At 36.3% G+C, this 22,876-nt stretch overlaps 1 protein-coding gene across 12 annotated transcripts in view; it reads right to left on the reverse strand.

Annotated features, from left to right (window-relative positions):
- The window catches only part of CNOT2 (CCR4-NOT transcription complex subunit 2), a 129,884-nt gene that overhangs the window by 99,768 nt on the left and 7,240 nt on the right, over positions 1 to 22,876 (reverse strand). Inside the window, exon 1 of one of the 12 annotated variants that reach the window (XM_014461495.2) lies at positions 5,871 to 5,889. The exons of the other annotated variants lie outside the window; for them this stretch is intronic. The gene's annotated coding sequence lies outside the window, so the exon portion shown is untranslated. Of the gene's footprint in view, positions 1 to 5,870; positions 5,890 to 22,876 lie in introns of those variants that run through there. 12 annotated transcript variants of the gene reach the window in all.

Here is a 22,876-nt window from a genome sequence, read left to right on the forward strand (position 1 = left end):
GGCTCCTTGAGTGTGGCTCTTCCACAAAATAACACGTGTGGGCACGCATGTACAGTGCGATTGAAACTTCGTGGCCCATGCCACGGGGCCAAAGAGCCGCATGTGGCTTGCGAGCTGCAGTTTGCCGACCACAGGCCTAAGACCATCCTGCATATCAGATATTTACATTACAATTCATAACAGTAACAACATTACAGTTATGAAGTAGCAACAAAAATAATTTTATGGTTGGGTCACAACATGAGGAACTGTATTTAAAGGGCCAGAAGGTTGAGAACCACTGGTATAAAGAGTAAAGAATAAACATTTTATACTTCCTTTTCTGTGTTGAAAACCCTTAAAATAGATTTAGTCATGCTATCTATCAGCTTAAAATCCAAGAAGCCAATAAGGGGGAAACATAAACTATATCTTTGGGTAAGAATCAAAAACAAGCAGGCTTATTCATCCAGGATGTTTCCCCAAGTCAGAACCTAACAAAAATTAAGCATTTATTACCTGGCCTACTAAATAATACCTGAACTCCAATTTTCCTCCATTCAGAAAGGCTTGTCAAAACAAGAAATCAGCTGATCATGAGTAAAATCTCTAGAAAATACTTCATCGGAAAGGGGAAATAATTATTAACTTTATTCTCCAAATCCTATTAAATTTTGGGTGTCCTATCATCATACAGAAATACACAACTATTAGTTTTGTTAATTTCTTCTCTCTGGCCTCAGTTTCCTACTCTGTAAACTAAAGGGATTTAGATAAATTTTTAAAATGCAAGCTGTTTGCATTTTATGTTTTATGGAAAAATATTGTATTTTGATAATTTTATATTTTAAATATTCTGTGTCAAAGAAACAGTGAATAATTATACCTGATTCCCCCTGGCCCCATGTTTTTTTTCTCCCACTTTATTACTCAGTACTACTTATAACACTGCCCAAATATTTTGGAGTTCGGGAATGGTATCTAAAATATTTATAATTTAGTAGTCATTACCACACTCAACTTTGAGCTACAATGGGAATTTGGACAGGTTAAGACAGTTGAAAAGGTTTTTCTTTTCTTTATTTTTTTAAAGCCTCTCACGAGGATATTTTTATTGACGAGAGAGACGATATAAAGAGAACAATATATTCCAGTTTGGATATTAATTAGAACTGACCACCATATGTGACCAATTTCAATGGCGCTCAATAAAAGCTAAGTCAGCCGTGGGCAAACTAAGGCCCGCGGGCCTGAAATGAATAAAACTAAAAAGAAAAAAGACCGTACCCTTTTATGTAATGATGTTTACTTTGAATTTATATTAGTTCACACAAACACTCCATCCATGCTTTTGTTCCGGCCCTCCCGTCCAGTTTAAGAACCCATTGTGGCCCTTGAGTCAAAAAGTTTGCCCACCCCTGAGCTAAGTAAATGTACTTAGCCATTATCTTTAAAATCATAGGGTTTATCAAATTCCAGAACTATGTCAAGCAACTTTTTAATAGGTAGATTATAATAACAAAAATGTTATGAACTGATTTTCTGAACTAATTTTTGGTTTGATGACATGATAAAATGTTTTCAAAATTCTGTGTTGATAATTAAGGTACATGCAAGAAAGAAGCATGGGCAGACATAATGAAAACAAACACATTTTATTTCTGCCCAGCTGGTGTGGCTCAGTGGTTGAGTGTCGACCCATGAACCAGGAGGTCATGGTTCGATTCCTGATCAGGGCACATGCCCGGGTTGTGGGCTCAATCCCTAATAGGGGGCGTGCAGGAAGCAGCCTATCAACGATTCTCTCTTATCATTGATGTTTCTATCTCTCTCTCCCTCTCCCTTCCTCTCTGAAATCAATCATATTTTTAAAAAAGAATTTCATTTCCAAAATCAATGCCACCCCAATAAATTATCAATAAAATATTAAAAAACAAACAACAATTTCAGTTCCATACCAAACTTACCCTGGGAAAATTGCCACATTAACTAAAAATAGTTTTTCTGAATGCTTTAATAATACAGGCTTTATGGATCTATAATTAACATGTAAAATAAAAAGTTGCCTATATTTACAAATAAAAATAAATCAACACTATTGACTTTAAATCAATTTATTCTCTGGTTGTCATAATTCAATGTTTAACTTAATTCTGTGTTTCTTCTATTTTCTGTAGTGGTAGCATTACTTCTAATATATTTGTGTAGCTCTCTCACAAATATTTCAAGGAGGATTCTAGGCACCTTATACATAGAATTCACTATAAGTAAAAAATTTGTCTAAAAGGTCCAGCATCTCAATAGTCTTAAAAGTCCTAAATAAAATGAAATACAATAGAATGCTACTGACCTTAAATGACAAAAGTTCAAAAATATCTGAACAAAGTTCATTATCTTCAATAAAATTGGGATCCAATATAAAGACAATGGGTATCCTTCTAGTCTTCCAGCTGCCTGAAACTTACACACGTTTATGCAAATTGCTTAACGTTTGTGTGATTCAATTTCTCCATATGAAAATAATATCTGCATAGTCTGGCTTATGGCTATAATCAAGTAAGTTTGTAAACTAGCTTTATAATATATATAAAATATCATTTAAATAAAGTTGCTTAAATCAGAACAGACTACCAGATGTGACCAATCTGAATGTAAATAGCCAAATCAGTACCAATTTTCTGTAAGTTTAAAGCTAAAGGAAGTATTAAAATTAATGAAATATTTTAGAGCCTTTCATTACAATTAGTTAAAAATCCACAAGTGTTACCAAAGACTGAAGTAGCTATTGCCAAAGCAGTACCTCTAAAATAAGACCAAGTCCTATTAGCCTCACATTCTACTGTGGAATGGACATACTGGTTCTATTAATTCAACAAAGGAAACTGCAAATTGTGATCTATTTAAGTAAAACTCCTTAAAATATGTAACAGCTTCCTTCACATTCTGCCTTATAAATGGTCATCAAATATTATTTTATATCAGCAACTGAACACACCACATGTGAACCAAAAATCTGAAAATTGGAACTCTTAATACTAACAATTTTTTGTAGGTAATATTTTTTCTCGTAATGATTTCTTTAAGTTATTGGTTCTACTAATCCTATCTAATAATAGACAAACATGGTAATTAACCATACCTCCGACACGCTTCCCATTGGCTAATCAGGGTGATATGCAAATTAACTGCCAACCAAGATGGTGGCCGGCAGCCAGGCAGTTGAAGCAAAGAGGAGGCTTGCTTGCTCCAGTGATGGAGGAAGCCAAGGTTCCCCGCCTGCCTTGCCGGCCTCTGAGCTGCAGTCTAAGAAACAATGTTGCAATTATAGAAGCTAAACAAAACCCAGATACCTGCTTTCAGCCGTCAGAGCTGGAGCGAGCAGGCCCGAAACAATGTTTCAATTATAGAACCCAAACAAACCCTAGATTCCTGCTTTCAGCAGCCGAGGCTTCAAGCTGGAGCTGGCCTCAGAGCTAAAGCCGGCTCTCAGCTCCAGTGACAGCCATAGAAGGTAAATAAATCCAAGAATAAAAAAAAAAAGGAGAGGTTGGGAGCTTCAGTCACCCGCCAGCCTGAAAACGGCCCTCAGCCCCTCACCCAGACTGGCCAGGCACCACAGTGGGGACCCCCACCCTGAAGGGGGTGTGACCAGCTGCAAACAGTCATCATCCCCTCATCCAGGCTGGCCAGGCACCCCAGTGGGGACCCCATTCTGAAGGGGGTGCGACCAGCTGCAAACAGCCATCAGCCCCTCACCAAAGCTGGCCAGGCACCCAAGCGGGACCCCACCCTGATCCGGGACACCCTTCAGGGCAAACCAGCAAGCCCCCACCCGTGCACCAGGCCTCTATCCTATATAGTAAAAGGGTAATATGCAAACTGACCCTAACAGCAGAAAGACTGGGAATGACTGGTCACTATGACACACACTGACCACCAGGGGGCAGACGCTCAATGCAGGAGCTGCCCTCTGGTGGTCAGGGCGCTCCCACATGGGGAGCTCTGCTCAGCCACAAGCCAGGCAGATGGCTGCCAGTACAGCGATGGTGGTGGGAGCCTCTCCTGCCTCCTCAGCAGCGCTAAGGATGTCCGACTGCAGCTTAGGTCTGCTCCCTGCTGGCAAGTGGGCATCCCCCAAGGGTTGCCGGGCTGCCAGAGGGATGTCTGATTGCCATCTTAGGCCCAATCCCCTGGGGAGCAGGCCTAAGCCAGCAAGTGGTCACCCCTGAGGGGTCCCAGACTGCGAGAGGGCACGGGCCGGGTTGAGGGACCCCTACCCCTGAGTGCATAAATTTTCGTGCACTGGGCCTCTAGTAAGATAATATTAAAAGCTGACTATAAACTGCTTAGACTCACCAAATGCATGACTGATTATGCTTATCAAATTATCTCAGAAAAAAATGATAGCCACGTGATGGGGGAAAGATGTGGCTTCTTATAAAAAGTAATTAAAAAGTTGCTCTTAACATGAATTTAACAAGTCAATTACATATTAAAATACATTTTTATCTCAAAACTAATTATTTTTATAGTTTTCCTTAGAGACTATTAAAATAAAGTTTAAGTAAAAAGCAGAATAGAATAATTATAGGTATAATTTGAAGCAGACAACATAATAGTCAGTGAGCACTAACTAAATGGATATTTTCCCAACCCCTCAAAGTTTAGTTTTTGTGAAAGACAAAAGGACATCTCGTACATGTGGCATGATGGACACGGGAATGGCCAGAGATGCTCTGCAGAGCACTGGTACCTGATTGTCCTGTCTAAGGCACTAACACTGAGAAGAGACAACAGACATATCTATAGAGGACACAAATAGGCTAAAGAATTTACATCATTTTTTTTCAGAGGATGCTTATCAAAATCACCTTATGAGTGTTTAAATATTGCTTCCCTTTCATTGCCCCTACTTTAATTAATTGGTCAAGGATGCAACCTGTTCACCAGATGCTTTTTAAAATGCTCTTAGTGATTCTAATGTATAACTTCCAAGGTTCAGCCTATACAGGAAAGTGAAATTCCAAAAATGTTTTCACCTCAGCATTAAGTAGTGAGCAAAAAGAAACACTGCAAATTTATAAATTGATGTCTTATGTATGCCAATGTGCCCTTTCCTTGTCTTTTCTTTACTCTACCTGAGAAATAATGCTTAAACATTATTTTTAAGGCCTTAAACATTAATAAAGTGGTTTGTTTTTTTTTAAAAGATTACTTTTTTGTTGTTGTTGTTTTTTAAATATATTTTATTGATTTCTTACAGAGAGGAAAGGAGAGGAATAGAGAGTTAGAAACATCGATGAGAGAGAAACATCGATCAGCTGCCTCCTGCACACTCCCTACTGGGTATGTGCCCGCAACCAAGGTACATGCCCTTGACCGGAATTGAACCTGGGACTCTTGAGTCCGCAGGCCGACGCTCTATCCATCGAGCCAAACCGGTCAGGGCTAAAGTGGTTTTTAAGCACAAGATCTCTATTGTTGAAATACATACACTGTAAGTTCAGAAGTGGAAAATATTTAAAAGTAGGTGCAAATATTACAGTAAAACTTCTTCGTAAGAAATTTCTAACAAAAAGTTCCTCTAATGTTCAATACTTAGGTTTTAAAATATGCCCAAGGTCAACATTTCTTCCTAGAAATGTAATATTAACTATCATTTGCCAACTATTGGGCACTGTGCACTAAACTCTACTTTCTTCCTTTCACTCTTCACAATAATTCTATAAGGTAGATATTACTATCCCTTTTAAAATATATATATTTTTACTGATTTCAGAGAGGAAGAGAGAGGGAGAGAGATAGAAACATCAATGATGAGAGAGAATCTTTGATTGGCTGCCTTCTACCCTACTGGGGATCGAGCCCGCAAACCAGGCATGTGCCCTTACCAGAATCGAATCCAGGACCCTTCAGTCTGCAGGCCGATGTTCTATCCACTGAGCCAAAGCAGCTAGGGTTCTATCCCTTTTTTAAAGATGAGAAAACAAACTTTGAGAATAAGAAAATTATACAAGGTTAAGAACTAATAAGTTAGAATTAACAGGGCCAAAATTTGAGCTCATGTCTATGTAACTTGAATTCAGTCTTAGCCATATATTTTGCTCTCTCTCATATACTGGTATGCTAGATATCTCAGATATATCATACATATCATATGTACATATAATATCTATCCTATCAACTATGGCTTTATGAAAAATGAAGTCATTTCAAGAAATTCCAGCTAAGTACTTCTGCTTAAATGTCTCACTACTCTGCTATATAAAAAAAAAAAAAAATAGCAAAGGGGAGACACGTAACAGACATTAATCAGCTAGAAATTGAAAGTTCAGAAAGAACCTGATCAGGATGTAGTGACCACAATATTCTTTCAGGACAGCTTGAGACCCCAAGCAGAGAAAAAAACAGGCACTTGTCATAAGGCAAACATTGTTCTGATACATTGTTTTGTTTAGTTTTAAGGCTGGCAGATTACACTATCAATCAAGGTCTTTGTATATATCGAAGTCATAGAAATAAAGCAGTGTATCTTATTTATACACAATTCTTTAAGAAGGGGGCTTCAAAATTCCTTCAGAAGTCCACTTTCTATATCTTTATTACCAGCACCCTCATTCAGTCCTTAATTATTTCTTCCCTAATTGGTCTCCCTTCTTCTATTCTTTCCTATAAGAACTATGGAACAGACAATTTGGTCTAGATACCAAAGGCATTTTGACATCTAGGAGTCAGAAAGATTAGATGCAACAAGCAAAAGGAAATAGAGAAGGAGCTAGTGAGGGAGATGAAAACCAAAGACAATGTGTTAAACATCTTGAAAGTTTATGGGGGAAAAGTGGTTCAAGGAATATTGAAACTGTTTCAAATGATGTTATTAAAAATGAGAATTTTTGAATCTAACAATACAAAAGCCACTTGTTAATCTTGATAAATTTTTTTTGGTGGAATGTAAAAATAAACGCACTTACTGGTTTGGGTTGACAAAAGAATAGGAATAGAAAAACTAGAGACAAAATATAAAGATCTTTTTTTTTCCCCCAAGGAGTTTTGCCATAAAAGGAAGGAGGAAAATGGGAAAAGGGTGAAGGAAAATGTGGAGGTGAAGGAAGCCTTTCAAGATCAGAAAACTTATAGCATAAAGGAGAAAGCTGATGACACTAGAGGGTGAAGAATTACTTTGAGCAGATGTGGATGAAATTTATAAGAGAGAATGGTTTTAGGCAAAAGGACATATCAATGGAAATGGAGAGATAGTAAATGAGTATAGATTTAGGTAGGTAGATATATCTAGAACTTTCACAAGTATGGAAGTTCTCATCTGGTTTTTCCTATTTTCTTAGTAAAATAATAAGAAATGAGGTCATTAGCTGAAAGTAGGAGAGAGAAGAGAGGTAATAGTGCCAAGTAACACTAAAGGTCCACTTGAGATCAATGTTCATTGCTGTACTCTGGGAAACGAGTTAAGTCGGCTCGCGTGAATTGCGCGTACTCCGCGGGAGCCGTCTTTAACTCGGTTCATATAGATTTGCGATGGAGTGCGGGAAACGTGTAAACTCGGGCCGATTGTAACTGCGTATTACCAAATATTTGTTTGTAATCCACCCTTTTGGTGGATGGAACAAAACCAAAAGACAGAGCCATCTTATATTTTGGCGGGAAATTCACCCGCACTCCAAGTGTTCATTGCTGTACTCTTTTTCAACCCATGTAGCTTAAGGAAAGCAGTGTTAAGCAGAGGTGGATTTAACCAAAGCTTGCAGTAAAATTAAGCATGAGATAGGCAGTGCTATTAAGGGTATAGGCAAAGTAGTGATTATGGGTAAGAAAAGTAGTAAGGGCATATCTTACCATTTGCTTGCCACAATGGCTTTCTTTTGTGATTCTCAAACACATTAAGTCAGTTTTCAACTTAGAATCTTTACAGTTGCTGCTCCTTTTCAATGATGTTCTCCCAAATCTCAAATGCTAGGCAGTTTCTTGACATTAACTTTTCTGCTTAACTATCTGTCTTCAGAGAGGTCTTCCCTGAAAACTCACTATTTGAATTTTGTCCTCATTTGTTTGTCTGTCTCCCCAGCCTTAGAATGTAAGCCCTGAAAAAGAGGAACCATGTCTATTCTGCTTATCACTATTAATTTCAGTACCTAAAATAGTATCACATAATATATACTCTTTTGTTGAATACATGAACCACATAAAATATACTAAATCCTTTATTAACTTTAATTTTATGAAAACATCATTTTCCTTAAAAGGACCGCACCAGAAGCATCTTATATGATTAGAAGAACAAGATCAATAATCAAGTTTATTTTATTTTACTTTAGAAGGTTAATTTTTATTAAAAGATGGCCTTTGCAAATAATTTCCCCCAAAATACATAAATGTGCATTTACTCCCCTTGATGTTTTGATGCAGGACCATCCTTTTCTTTGAGTTTAAGATTACTAACTGTGTTTTTACATGATCTTTTTATATAAATCACATCAATGATCTATCTTTTAAGATTTCTAGTATTGATATGGTTTAAGTTGAACAAGATCTTAAAAGGGGTTTAATAACACAAACTTTCTGAATTTTTACAAATGTTTTATTTTTAAATAATTGTCTCACTATAGCAGACACTCCTAGATGACATGACTCCCTAATAGTCTTCCCTTGTGACCACCACAGTTTTCCAGATGTTCAACCTTTCCCACATGAATTAAGGGGAAATGCTGGTCTCTCTCTCTCTCTCTCTCTCTCTCTCTCTCTCTCTCTCTCTCTCACACACACACACACACACACACACACACACACACACACATCCTTGTCAGTAATTGGTTTATGAAACGGCATTTGAACCAATTCTGGTTAGTGAGACATGAGGGGAAAACTGGTGGTAAGGATTTAGAAAAAAAGGGGGGAGGGAGAAATCCCTCTTTCCCCCTGCATAGCCATCTTGTAACTAGGAGGACAGCTAGTTTATGAATAATCTGACACTCTAACAATGGCAGAACAGAGAGATGGAAAGAATTTGGCCCTGGTACTAATCACTTAGCTGCTGCATTAACCAACACAAAAACTGCCATTCCTCCAGATATGTGAAAAAATAAATATTCTTTACTGTTTAGTCAGTTGAAATAAAAGTTTCCTAAACCTTTAGGCTTATCCAAAACTAACCCTTTAGTAATTTTTAAAGCACTTTTTGTAAAGCCATTCCAAAGCTTTTCATTAAAACAGTTCTTTCTACACTCATATTTCATTATTTTAGATCATACTTAAACTAAAAATCACGTTAACACTGTGTGAAAACAATGGATTCTTGGGCATATAACTAACCTGGTAGGGAAAAGGTAAAAGAAAGAGTAAACTAGTTATTCACTAGCTATAAGTGCTCAGAATACTCTCGACTACAGGATTTGATAGCAATGGTTTGAAAGAACATGTCATTTAAATGGAGGTTTGTTAAAAACATTAGTCACAAACACACTTCTGTATATATAATAGATTCTGTCTATAACAAATATATATTTGTCTACAGTGGGCAGAGGGGCAGCTAATAAGTCCTATAAAAATTTAGGACATATGATTCTAAGAAAAAAATTAAAATGAGAGTAAACCTAGAGTCAAACAAGTATGAGTCTATTTAATTTAAACTCCAGTCAAGTGGTAAAGAGAATATAGAAACTATACCCCAGTATGTATTGTTTTACTGCTAATGAATTGAGAATAGTGACAAAATTCCACAGTTCAAAATGTTCACACAATACAGACAAAATGTACTATTTGCTTTATTTGTGTAACAGCCAAATACCATTTTATTATGTGCATATTAAAGATACCTATAACACTTTGCTACTTATAAGGGATAGTTGTATATACTTGTAAGAAATATTAACTAGACAAATTATCTCAAAGAGAAATTCACCAGATATTTTGAAATAATTATTCAGAATTAAAACAGCCTAAGAACCTTGATACTAATAATTATACTTTTAAAATGACTTCCAAAAATACTTAATGAGCTCTAGTGTATACCAGGTAGTAAATAAAGGTGAATTAAAGAAAAATGCCCATAAGAAACACACAGCTGGCCCTAGCCAGTTTGACTCAGTGGATAGAGTGTTGGCCCGTGTACTGAAAGGTCCTAGGTTCGATTCCGTCAAGGGCACATACCTCGGTTGCAAGCTTGATCCCCAACCCTGGTTGGGGTGTGTGCAGGAGGAAACCAATTGATGTGTCTCTCACTCATTGACGTTTCTCTCTCTGTGTTTCTCCCCCTCTCTTCCACTCTATCTAAAATTCAATGGGAAAATATCCTCAGGTGAGGATTAAAAAAAAAACTAACACAAGAAAAAACAAAAAGAAACACATAGCTGAAAAATTTATTTCTGAAATAAAAACTCTATTTGTACATATCCTGGAGTCAGAAATCATGTTTCCTAATTATTCTCCATAGCTATAAAACACTAAATAACACAAAGTTACAAATGGCAATAATATTCACATCTTTAATAGTAATATTAATTCACTTAAAATGTATTTAATATATATTAAACATAATTTATGTTTACCTAAAACACATAAAGGTACTAAATTGAATGTGTTGTTAGACTGATAAGAATAGTTCTTAACTTGGCTTCTATAAATCCTCAGTCTATTGATTGAATGCAGAGGGTGCATGAATTTGAATAGGAAAATAATCACATATTCATTTTATTAATCTCTAATTGAAATTAAGTATTTCTTTAACTAAAATGTAAATAAGATGTAATAGTGGCATTACCTGCACTTGTGATTTTGTTACTAGTAGAAACCACAGATATTTTCATATCACTTTGGTTGCTAAATTTCAAATTTTAATTTAGGCTCATTACTAGTTCAAAAATTACTGCATCACTTGACTCTGTTGATATGCACATTACTGACTTTATTTATTTGATATTTAAAAAACTGTATTCTAATATAATTGGTATCTTGATAAGTATTTAATTTTGCATAATTAAAATATTATTTTGAGAAGGGGTCTACATGCATCACCAGAAAACCTAAGGGGTTCATGACCCAAAACAGGGTAAGAACACCTGGATTAGACTATCAGCTCATGGGTTGGGTTGTTTGTAGAGGGTTAACAGAAAGCACAGTACTTGGGTTTCGGGAAACGAGTTAAGTCGGCTCGCGTGAATTGCGCGTACTCCGCGGGAGCCGTCTTAAACTCGGTTCATATAGATTTGCGGTGGAGTGCGGGAAACGTGTAAACTCGGGCCGATTGTAACTGCGTATTACCAAATATTTCATTTCAATCGAACCCATACTTCAAAAGATATAGGCATTTTAACGCGCCATCTTATATTTTGGCGGGAAATTCACCCGACACCGTAGTGTTAAGAACTGGAAAAAGCCTCAGATCACATTGTGGTCTGGTGGAAGCAAGTGCCTTGTTCAAAGTCACTCACACAGCTTAGTAGTGATAGAACCAGAGAAAACAGAATCCAAATTTTTTGGCTCATAATACAAAGCTAAATCAACTTAGATGTGATTTGGCTATAAGAAAGCAGAACAGGACAAAGACAACTCTGCAAATAGATGCCAAAAGGTTATTAGGGAAAGAAATAAATTACACAGAAAGAGCTAGTTTGAAAAAGAAAACGATGGGTTGAGGTGTTAAAGCATTTTGAAAATGAATTCTATAGCATGACATGCCAATTCAAATGCTGAAAAAGACGTCAGAAAACAAATAGGTGACTTTCTTTGCATACTGAACCCATAGAAATATTCCAAACATCTGAATATTCCCAATGTTATTAAAATAAGCGGTCTCTCCCATTTTTCTTAAAACATGCACCTTCATCTGGTTTTTTTTTTCCACTTTATAGAGACATGGGTAAAGTGAAAATTTTACTTTCCTCCTGATCTACGATAAGAAGTGCAATAGTAAGGTGTTGGTTTCAAATAACAGTTGGTATCAATGTCAAGGAAACAGAAAGCAGGGACTGTGAAAAACTGGAGAGTCTGTGAACAGCATAAAGAAGGTTGTTGCTACTACTCAAACCTAGCTAGATGCTACCAAGAAAAGAACTGTCAACTCAGAATTCTAGATGGAACAAAAGTATCCTTCAAAAATGAAGGTGGCCTTGGTCGGTGTGACTCTGTTGAGCATCGTCCCATGCACCAAAAAGTCGCTGATTCCATTATTGTGAGGACACATGCCCAGGTGTGGGTTTGATCCCTGGTCGACAAGGTATTAGAGGCAACTCGATATTTTTCTCTCTCTCCTCCCCGCTTCCTCTCCCTCTAAAATCAAGATAGATAGGTGATAGATAGACAAAAAGACAGATAGAGAAAGGTGAAATCGCACTGGCCGGGTTGCTCAGTTGGTTGGTCTTGATATGCCAAGGTTGTGGGGTCAACACTTGGTGAGGACACATACAAGAATCAATCAATGAATGCATAAATAAGTAAAACAACAAAATGATGTCTGTTTGTCTCTCTCCCCCTTACCCCACCCCTTCTACTCTCTCTAAAATTAGTAAGAATTAAAAAAAAAAATAAGTTTCATTCTTTAAAAAAAATGAAGGTGAAATAAATTTTCAGATGAAAGGAAACTAAAATAATTCATCATGAGCAGACTTGTTCTAAAGGAAATTGCTCTGGACAAAGAAAAATAATGCCAGTAGGAAACTTAGAATTTCAAGAATAAAAAATATCAAAAATGGCAAATATGTGGAGTTAGCAAACTTTTTCTATAGAGGGCCAACCAGATAGTAAATATTTTTAGGCTTTGTAGGCCAAACAGTCTCTGTTGTTACTATCCAATTCTGCATTATAGCACAAGAGAAGCCACAGGCAATATATAAACAGGTGAGATGTGACTGTATTTCAACAAAACTTTATTTACCAAAGAAGGTGGCAGGCCAAATTTGGCCTGCAGTCATAGTTTGCCAATCCCTGTGACAGACTATTCTTTTCTGTTTAAATTCTTTAAAATAAGTATAATAATTTAAAACAAAATTTACATCATTGTCTGAAGGGGTATTCAAACCATGTAGACAACCACTACCCTGCCCTCTTATTACCAAATTAAAGTTTCCTTACTAAGTTGGAGTTTTTCTACAAGGAATTTAAATCATATATGAACTTTCAAATGTTATGTACATACTTTTTATAATCTAGTAATTGAATTATATCTTCTCAACTAAAGAACTGATCCTAAGTAAAGAAAGCTGCCACTCCTAGTATCATAACTCAGAGCAGTTGATAAATCTGGTGACTTCTGGCATTGCAAAAGAAACATAGTGCAGTGATTTTCAAACTATGAACTCTAATAGTGGGCCATAAAATCAACCAGTGGGTCAAAACTAGCATGTTTAAAAACATGATATCTATATATATAAAAGGCTAAGTGTCTGTCAGTCCGACCTGTAGCTATGACCACCAGGGGGCAGACACTCAATGAAGGAGCTGCCATGACGCGCACTGGCCATTTAAAAATAAACGGCACCACAGACCTGGCACCAACAAACCAACACTCAGCTTCCCTCAAGTAGGACACAGGCCCGCCACCACCCCAGAGCAAGACCCCATGACACAAAATGCGGCCCACAGCCCAGCTTAGCCTGGAAACAGTGGCTGTGGGTGCCAGGTAATGCCGTCACATAGCAACGCCCGGCTTCCTCTCCTTAGTGACTAGCATCCTTGGAGTTTCTTCAGCCAAGTAACAGGACTTGCTTTATAGCCAGGTGCAAACATCTCACACTTTAACCAAATGTCTGTGAACGGTTTTCCCGTGCCTCATCTCATTTGATCCTCACAGAAGTCCTGGAGTAGGTAGATAGGAGACGTGGTAGAATCCTATTTTCTTTTCATTAGCAAGAGGTGAATAGCGATATTAAAATATTTCTTCTAATTAATTTCCTTTCAATGTGCACGAATCCATGCACTGGGACACTAGTATGACGTAAAATACCTGAACGAATACTGCAGTAAGATAATTGTTTTCTGAGTCTTCCGCCCTCGCCCCGCCCCCCAGGCATACACAAGTGAATGAACTCACCCTGGCTCCACACTACAGATCCTGGTTTAACGAAAAAAAAAAAAGTAAAATCTCTAGAAGTATGCTTGAGCAAGAATGATAGTGTAATGAAACACACACACACACACACATCACAAGCTATGAAGTCAAAGACCTAAAAAAAAATCTTCATTTTGCCACTCATTAGCTATATGACCTTGGAGAAGTTATTTGCACAAGTTATTCGATAGAACATTTATTAAAATGGGAAGAATTTGGCTAACTTTGTATAACAATTGTGAAGAGTATATATGAGATTACTTTACCCGGAGCAAAAGCCAAAGTCCTTGTGATGGCTTATAAAATCTTTCCCGACTTGTCTCTCGCCCCCTACCTCCTTTTCTATACCAATCTCCCCTTCTTTCCCATTTTACTCCAGCCACATAGACTTCCTTGTGATTTTCCAATCATAAGATATCAAATCCTATGACACCCTCTCTCACGGACATTTGCTCTTGGTTGTCTTCCCTTCCTGGAACCCCTTTCTCCCGGATATGCACAGAATTGCTGCCTCACCATAGTCGTACACAATCACCTTCTAGAGGACAAATTCCATAACCAGCCAATTTAAATCTGGATCTCATATACAGGGTGGGGCAAAAGTAGGCTTAAGTGAGTATGTGAAACACAGTTTATTCTTGTATTATTATTTATTAATTACTGTATTATTTTACATATGAATAACTATAAACCTACTTTTGCCACACCGTGTATATCAAGCATGTCAAATTCGTGGCTCATGGGCCACAACGAATATTTTTGCAGCCCAGCCAATATACTGGTATGTAAGAAACGTTTTAATAAAAATTTCATTTTTTACAATATCCTGTTATACATAATCATTAACGAACTATAAACGTTCACTAATGACTGATTACTATAATCGTGTTGCATTCATTTCCCTTATGCGCCTTATGCGCAGGCGCACCATTTCTCTTCACTAATACTAGCAACAAATATTTTAGCAGCTAATTGCCACGTCATTAGTCTTGGACTGACTTGTTTGGTGTGCGCAACAGGAAATATTTTGCTTTCGGAGAACAAGAAAAATAGGTTTATTTGCGTTACGCTTATTAATTTGTGCAATTATTCAGTGTCTGGTAAGTTAATGTTCAAGAAAAAATATTAATTTTTATTAAAATGTTCTATTATTTTATGTTCACGATTACTCATTTATTTCAGCCCTTTGTATTCAGCATGTCTCTATCCAAATAAACCTACGTTTCTATGAAAATTGAAACTGTTTTTTTTTGCAGCTCACATAAACTTAAACCTTATTTGGCTCGTGTTAGCCTTTGAGTTTGACATGCTTGGTGTATATACTTCATACTCCCTTGGTCTCTTTTCTCTATACCCTTACCACTATCTGCCATACCATCTTTTATTTTTTACTCTGTACACTCTATATTTTCTTAGAACAGTACCTGGTACACAGAAGTTAAATAATTGTCGAATGAATAAATAACATATAGAAAGTACCTAATACAGTACTTTAACATTATTTTGCCTACCCCCCCATTAAGCAAACAACTTATTCTTTTCAAATTCATCCATGAATATCAAATTGAAGGCCTCTTAAGCATATGCTTAAGAAAATGGTAAAAAAATAAATCCAATTTAACATTTAACATAACATCTTAGCTACATTTTTTAGTGTTGATACAGTAAATTAAATTAGGCAAAAATCCTCTTAACCATTTACATTGTTATTTTATCCAGTCTGACCTGCTTTGTGCTCAATTTTGGTGTAGTACTTCTTTATGTTAATCTTACTTCATATTCGTGTGATATTAAATACTTCCCCCCCCCCACCCCCCAGGAAATAGAATGATTTGGGAGGGGACCAGAATCAGGATAACTGTCATTTTATTCGTATTCTTATTAAAATAAAAGCTATAAACAGAAAACACACAGAACACAAAATAAACAATAAAAATATTCACTATTCAGAAAAACAAAAAATACAAAATTTTCAAGTTATAAGCTTACATTTTTAAAATTCAGGACTTTTTTTTCACACAACTGTAATCAGTGCCATTGACAATAAAATGAAAAAGACAATTCACACATAACTGGTGAAAATGTAAACTGGCACAGCCTTGGTATAAGAAAAAAGCAAGTAAATATTAAAAGCTTTGGAAAATAACCTTTCATACATTCAACAAATACTTGCCAGTCCCTATATGAGGCTTCAAATACACATCAGTGAGCATGACTGATTTGATCTCTATATATGATCCAGTGATGGAATGAAGACTAAAACTGAATAATGCTAGAAATCAAAGGAACTTAACTTTTTTTCTGTGCTAATTGACATATTAGAAATAAAGATAAACTTTTTCTGAAATAGTATTAAAACCAACAGTCAATTTTGTAAAAGCGAAAATACGTATATTTGCCATGGCTTAAGATTTTAGCAAGTACATTTGCCCAAGGCTGGCATACAGTTTAGGATGTAGACTATTCTGAAGAATGAATTCTCTAGTTACTTCTTGTTAATTTCAGCAAAAAGCCTTTATTATTAAACCTTTTCCAAATGTATTAAAAAATTATCTTTTTCTTAGAAACAGTAAACATAATGAACATAAATCACATTTGACACATGAGCATACTGCCGTGCCTGACAATCATTATTAAAACCATCAAAAATTACAAAGGGGCATATCATGACCAGAATATGCAGATCTCCTAGAAGTTTACAAGTTTTATATTACAAGTGTAAGTTTTATAAATAAGTTTACTGGTATGAGTGAGTTGTCTTTATTATATTTTAAATTATTTGCCTTAGTTGATATGAAAAAAATGGAGGAACAACCTGAGGATTCAGGGTAGCACAATTCTAGTTTCTAGAGTTTTAGTATGTGAAAGTATAAACAGAAAAAAGCATTTTATGTGAAAGCAGCTTTTTAATAATACGAGATTAATCAGCAGACTTCACAAGCACATATCAGTAACTAGATTTTATAAGGGTTCCTTCAATGTACAACAATCATTTTCCAAATTCATCACTCTGTGATTCACTTTCCTTACTTTGCTACTGCAGCTACTTAGTACTAGTCTGCTTTCCTAATATGGTATTTACTTTAATGCTTCAAAAGGTTCAGTAGGGCCGAAACCGGTTTGGCTCAGTGGATAGAGCCTCGGCCTGCGGACTGAAAGGTCCCGGGTTCGATTCCGGTCAAGGGCATGTACCTTGGTTGCGGGCACATCCCCAGTAGGGGGTGTGCAGGAGGCGGCTGATCGATGTTTCTCTCTCATCGATGTTTCTAACTCTCTATCCCTCTCCCTTCCTCTCTGTAAAAAATCAATAAAATATATTTAAAAAAAAAAAAGGTTCAGTAGGCATGAGATCTTAAGAGATTTAAGGGAGGGGGGAAAAAGAAACAGTGAAAGTTATTCACATTACATACACAAAGTACAAAGACTATTTTCAAACTATTGCACTGACATTCTCAATACTCTAATTATAAATTACAAATTAATTTCATTTGTAAGGAAAAATAGGAATGATGTCAAGAAAAATGTCCAGCTAAGAATGATAAAGAGAAAGCACACAAATACCGCTACAAAAATTTGGAAGAACCCAAGGAATATTTACAATCTTTCATCCTAATGACAGAATGAAGATGAGGCCAACTTCCTGCTATTCCTATCTATATATATTACACAGAAAATATCAGGACTTCAGCAAGCAAAAATATCAATATCAATTGGTCTATTCTGATGATCATAGCAGAAACATTTTCTCCCTATTCACATCCCCCCTCCCCAAAACCCAATAAGCCAGATATTTAATTTAATAAAGGGCAAACCACATAAATGCAGCAGTAGCACAAGGTAAAAAATGAATAAATGAATCACACAACTTAAGAAACTACTAGTTTCATTACAACCACTAATAATAAGGCATCATCACCATAACACTCTCACATAATTTACAGTTAACCAAGCACTTTTACTTTCATTACTTCAATTATCATCAGGAACACTATGAGGTATAAATGACTAAAAAGCTGAGGTCCTTAAATATTAACAGATGTGCCCAGGGACATAGCTAATAAATTCATGGAGTCTAAATAAAACCCATTTTCTGAATCCAAGTATGGTGTCTTTCCAAAATAATATAGTATTTCTTCATTAAAAATGAGTATATACTCAAATGTAAATAAATGACCCAACTTTCTCAACTTTCCAGAATTTTGGAATATTTCCTCTGCATAAACGAAAAGAGATGGGAACCAAGAGTGCTAAGAGCCTATTGTCAGGTGTTTTATATGATTGTATTTAACTCTCTAAAGAGCCTAAAAGGAGATATTGTATTCATTTTAAGGATACGGAAAAGAGGCATAGAAAAAAAACCAAACTTGCTATCCATAATGCAACATAACTCAGGTTGTAACTGGTTGACACAAGTCTGTCTGAATCCCAAGCCAACGCTCTCCCCATTAGATTGTTAAATGCCTCTTATATGCCATGCACCATGCCAAGTGCTTCAGAGAGTAATGCTAAGATGTATTTATGTTACTCAAAATACTACACATAGTACTTAACACAATGTCATCTAAACAAAATTCCTGGTAGGAAAAACATGTCTAGATTCTTAAGAACAAACCTGCATCCTTCTTGTTTACATTTACAAACTTGGAACAAAAAGAGCACAGTGCACTCTATGAAATAAATTGTGGCTAATTCTCATTTGCCTCAGAAGCTCATCTTTACATAGCAAGTCCCACTCAAAAAAATTTAAAAAAGAAAAAGAAAAAAGAAGAAAACCTCACACAACCCACAAAGCCTTTTATTCCTTAAGTCAACTCAATGAGGTAAGTATTGTTGTTTATCCACATTTTTTGAATGAGAACACTTAAGTTTAGAAAAGGTAAGTCACACAGCTAATTAAAAGCAGTACAACGGTAATTCCAATTCCATAGCTGCTACCAGAGACTTTAACAACATCATGTAAAATTCCAACACAATATAACTCTCTTTAATAGGAAATAGTTATAAGTAGCTCCATTTTGTTAAGTCAAAAAGGAACCAAATAGACAATTAGGCAAGCTGGGCAACTCCAAGTCATCTCGACAGAATCATTTACTTTTGCTAGTAAAAAAATGCTATATAATGCATGCTATTCAAAGTAGTAATTTGCTCAAACTGCATTCTTAAGGAATCAATTCCTTCCACTTAAAAACATGGATTTGGGTTCTCTTTTTTTGTATGTCAGAATTAACAAATAATGCTAGCAACCTAAAATAAATGCATAACTAAGGGTTATTCAGTGGTTCTCAACCTTCCTAATGCAGCGACCCTTTAATACAGTTCCTCATGTTGTGGTGACCCCAACCCTAAAATTATTTTCGTTGCTACTTCATAACTGAAATTTTGCTAGTTATGAATCGGAATGTAAATATCTGATATGCAGGATGTATTGTCATTGAACATAATTCAAGCATAGTGATTAATCACAAAAACTAATATGTAACTATATATGTGTTTTCCAAAGGTCTTAGGCGACCCCTGTGAAAGGGTCGTTCGACCCCCAAAGGGGTCGCGACCCACAGGTTGAGAACCTCTGGGTTATATAGTATTGGGAATAACATGTACACACCTTAGCACTGCAAAATAAGCACTTTTAGTAATATATAAGTATCAGCTCCTATGAACGATTATGTCATTAATTCAGAGTTTTTGGTATTATTCTAATTTATTCAAGTAATGTTAAATCTCAAGTCTACAAATAATGTCAAATAACAACATTCAAACTTTGCCTGCCCTGTAACTTATGTAATGAATTCCACCCATTAATGTAAAACTTTGAACTAATAGCACTGGTTTATATATGTAACAAGTTCTCTGGAAAACAAAAACGGAAGTTTCGAAATTATACAGTTAAATAAAAAAAAAAAAACACCTGCCAATATGAATATAAAATACTCACTAATGGAGAGAAAATAATTCTTCAAGAATTTCACAAATACACTATATTACATCATCAAGCTTGAATTTTAATTATAAGTCAACTCTGGAATCTAAAATCTGCCCCTGAAGCACAAATTTGATTATCACATGAATTGTTAAAATAAAAATTTGGTTATTACTCATACTTTAAGAAAGTCTCTCACACTGTGGCAAATCCATTCCTTCAACCAACTTCTCATGAGGTCTCAGAACTCCATCAAGAATTTAGCAAAAAGCACTGGCCAGTGTATTCAGTGGTTAGAGCAGCAGCCAGAGAACCAAATGGTCGAGGTTTGATTCCTATTTGATTCCTAGTCCAGGACATGTACCTGGGTTGCAGGTTCAATCCTGGGCCTGATTGGGGCATGTGCAGGAGGCAACCAATCCATGTGTGTCTCTCACATCCCTCTGTCTCTGTCTCTCTCTCTCTCCCCCCACCCTTCCATCCACTCTCTCCAAAAATCAACAAGAAAAAAATATCCTCAAGTGAGGATTATCAACAAAAAACACAAAGAAAAAAAATTAGAGCAAATTACTTAACCATTCTCCAAATCCAGTATATTCTCTGAGGCTTTTTTATATGCAATGCTGATTCTGTACATTCGCCAACCTAATGAACTCCAAATCATCCTTTCAAACCCAGTTCAAAGGCCACTTCCCTAAAATCAACACATTAACTCTCTCAAGCAAGACTGCTCTATTCTAGCATATATATCCACAGCATGCACCTTAAAAAGTAAACGTGAAGAATTATTCAGTGCACCTATAATAGTGCATGGCAAACAGTAACATTTATTGGACTGTTCAAGGAAATCTGATTGAACATGAAAATCATTACTAATCAATTTCTAAGGAAAAAACTACTATCTAAAACTTGACAAAACTAAAAAAAAAAAAAAAACTCCTAAAAAAAAGGTTTTATGAGTCTATGCAAAGTTTTAGTTTGTTCTTCTTTATAATTTTCCACTAAGACCCCAATTCCACCGGATCGGGAAAACATTTTTATAGACTCTAAATGAAAAATATTCCCTCCTCCCTATAGCTCTCATAAAATTTATTACAAATTATTGGAGCCACCAAAATATTTTCAGCAGTTTTAAGATAAGAATTATGTCTTAATCATCTTTCTTTTTCCCCTTTACAATTCACTCCTATTTCGGTAGAAAGCATTAAGTAACTGTTTATAAAAGAACTTATCATCAAACATGCAAAACTTGACCCTCTCTCGGAGCCTTCTATTTTTTCTGCCTGGACAACAATCACCCAGATTTTTGCATGGTTTTCTCCTTTTTAGGTTTCTGCTCAAATGCAATCTCCAGAGAGGTCTTCCCTCATTACCCTACTTAAAATAGTCTCATCCTTCAGCCCTAATCAACTGCTATACTCTTATCTGCTTTACTTTCTTCATCATAATTATCACTATCTAAAATTGTTTAGTTGTCTGCATGTTTGTTATATCTCCCCCTCTAAGATATTAGCTCCATGAAGGCAGACTTGTCTTATTCACTATCATATATACCCAGCACAACCGAAATGCCCACAAAAGAATAAACAATTACTAAAGGATTTAGTTGGAAACATCTAGAATTCTAACATCCAACCAGTAGAACCTAAAATTTAAATTAAAACAATTTGTATCCAAATGCTACTAAGAACAAGTAAATTCTATAAATTTTGCATCTGCAGAAAGAACTCTTTTTTAAAAACACAGATTTTAGGTTGGAAGTGACTTTAGAGATCAAGTCCAGTGGTTTCAAACTATGCTTTAAAATACCCTAAGAGGTCAAATTCCCTGAAGCACTGGACCGTAATTGTTTTATATATATATGTACACACTAGAGGCCTGGTGCACGAAAATTTGTGCACTAGGGGAGTCCCTCAGCTCAGCTCAGCCTACGCCCTCTCACAGTCTGGGACCCCTCCAGGGATGTCCACCTGCCAGCTAGGCCCATTCCCTGGCCTGGCAGTCAGACATCCCTCTGGCAGCCCGGGAGCCCTCAAGGGATGTCCGACTGACACAGTCAGACATCTTTAGCACTACCAAGGAGGCGGGAGAGGCTCCCACCACAGCCACTGCGCTCACAGCCGTCAGCTCGGCTTATGGCTGTGGCGGGAGAGGCTCCCACCACAGCCACTGCGCTCACAGCCGTCAGCTCGGCTTATGGCTGAGCGGAGCTCCCGCTGTGGGAGCACACTGAGCACCAGGGGGCAGCTCCTGCGTTGAGCATCTGCCCCTGGTGGTCAGTGTGTGTCATAGTGACCGGTTGTTCTGGCCATTCTGCCGTTAGGGTCAATTTGCATATGATCCTTTTATTATATAGGATACACACATCTATTTTAGAATGTGTGACTTACACACATACAGAACAAAAAAGCATATTATACAGTCATGTGTGGCTTAACAAAAAGATACATTATGAGAAATGCCTCATTAGGCTATTATCTTTGTGAGATTATAGAGTGTAATTACACAAACCTGGATGGTACAGTCTACTACAAACTTAGGCTATATGGCATATAGCCTACTGTTCCTAGCCTACAAACCTGTATAGCACATTAATGTACAAAACAATGCAACATTAAATCAAGCACAAGAGAAAATAATGCAATGAAAAGATGCAATAAACATGAGACTACTGCTGGCATAACATGGCACACTATTTTACAGCAAACTTTTTCTATAAGTAGAAAGAGTAACTCTAAAATAATGATAAAAAGTATAATACAGTAAATATACAAACCACTAACACGGTTATTATTAAGTATTATGTATTGTACATACAGGGTTGGGGCAAAAATAGGTTTCATGTAGTTGAGTACATGGAAAAGTTTATTCTTGTATTATTTATTATTATATTATTTTCCATATGAACAACTGTAAACCTA

Source organism: Myotis lucifugus, unplaced genomic scaffold (genome assembly GCF_000147115.1).
Source record: "Myotis lucifugus unplaced genomic scaffold, Myoluc2.0 scaffold_156, whole genome shotgun sequence".
In the NCBI taxonomy this organism is placed as follows: domain Eukaryota; kingdom Metazoa; phylum Chordata; class Mammalia; order Chiroptera; family Vespertilionidae; genus Myotis; species Myotis lucifugus.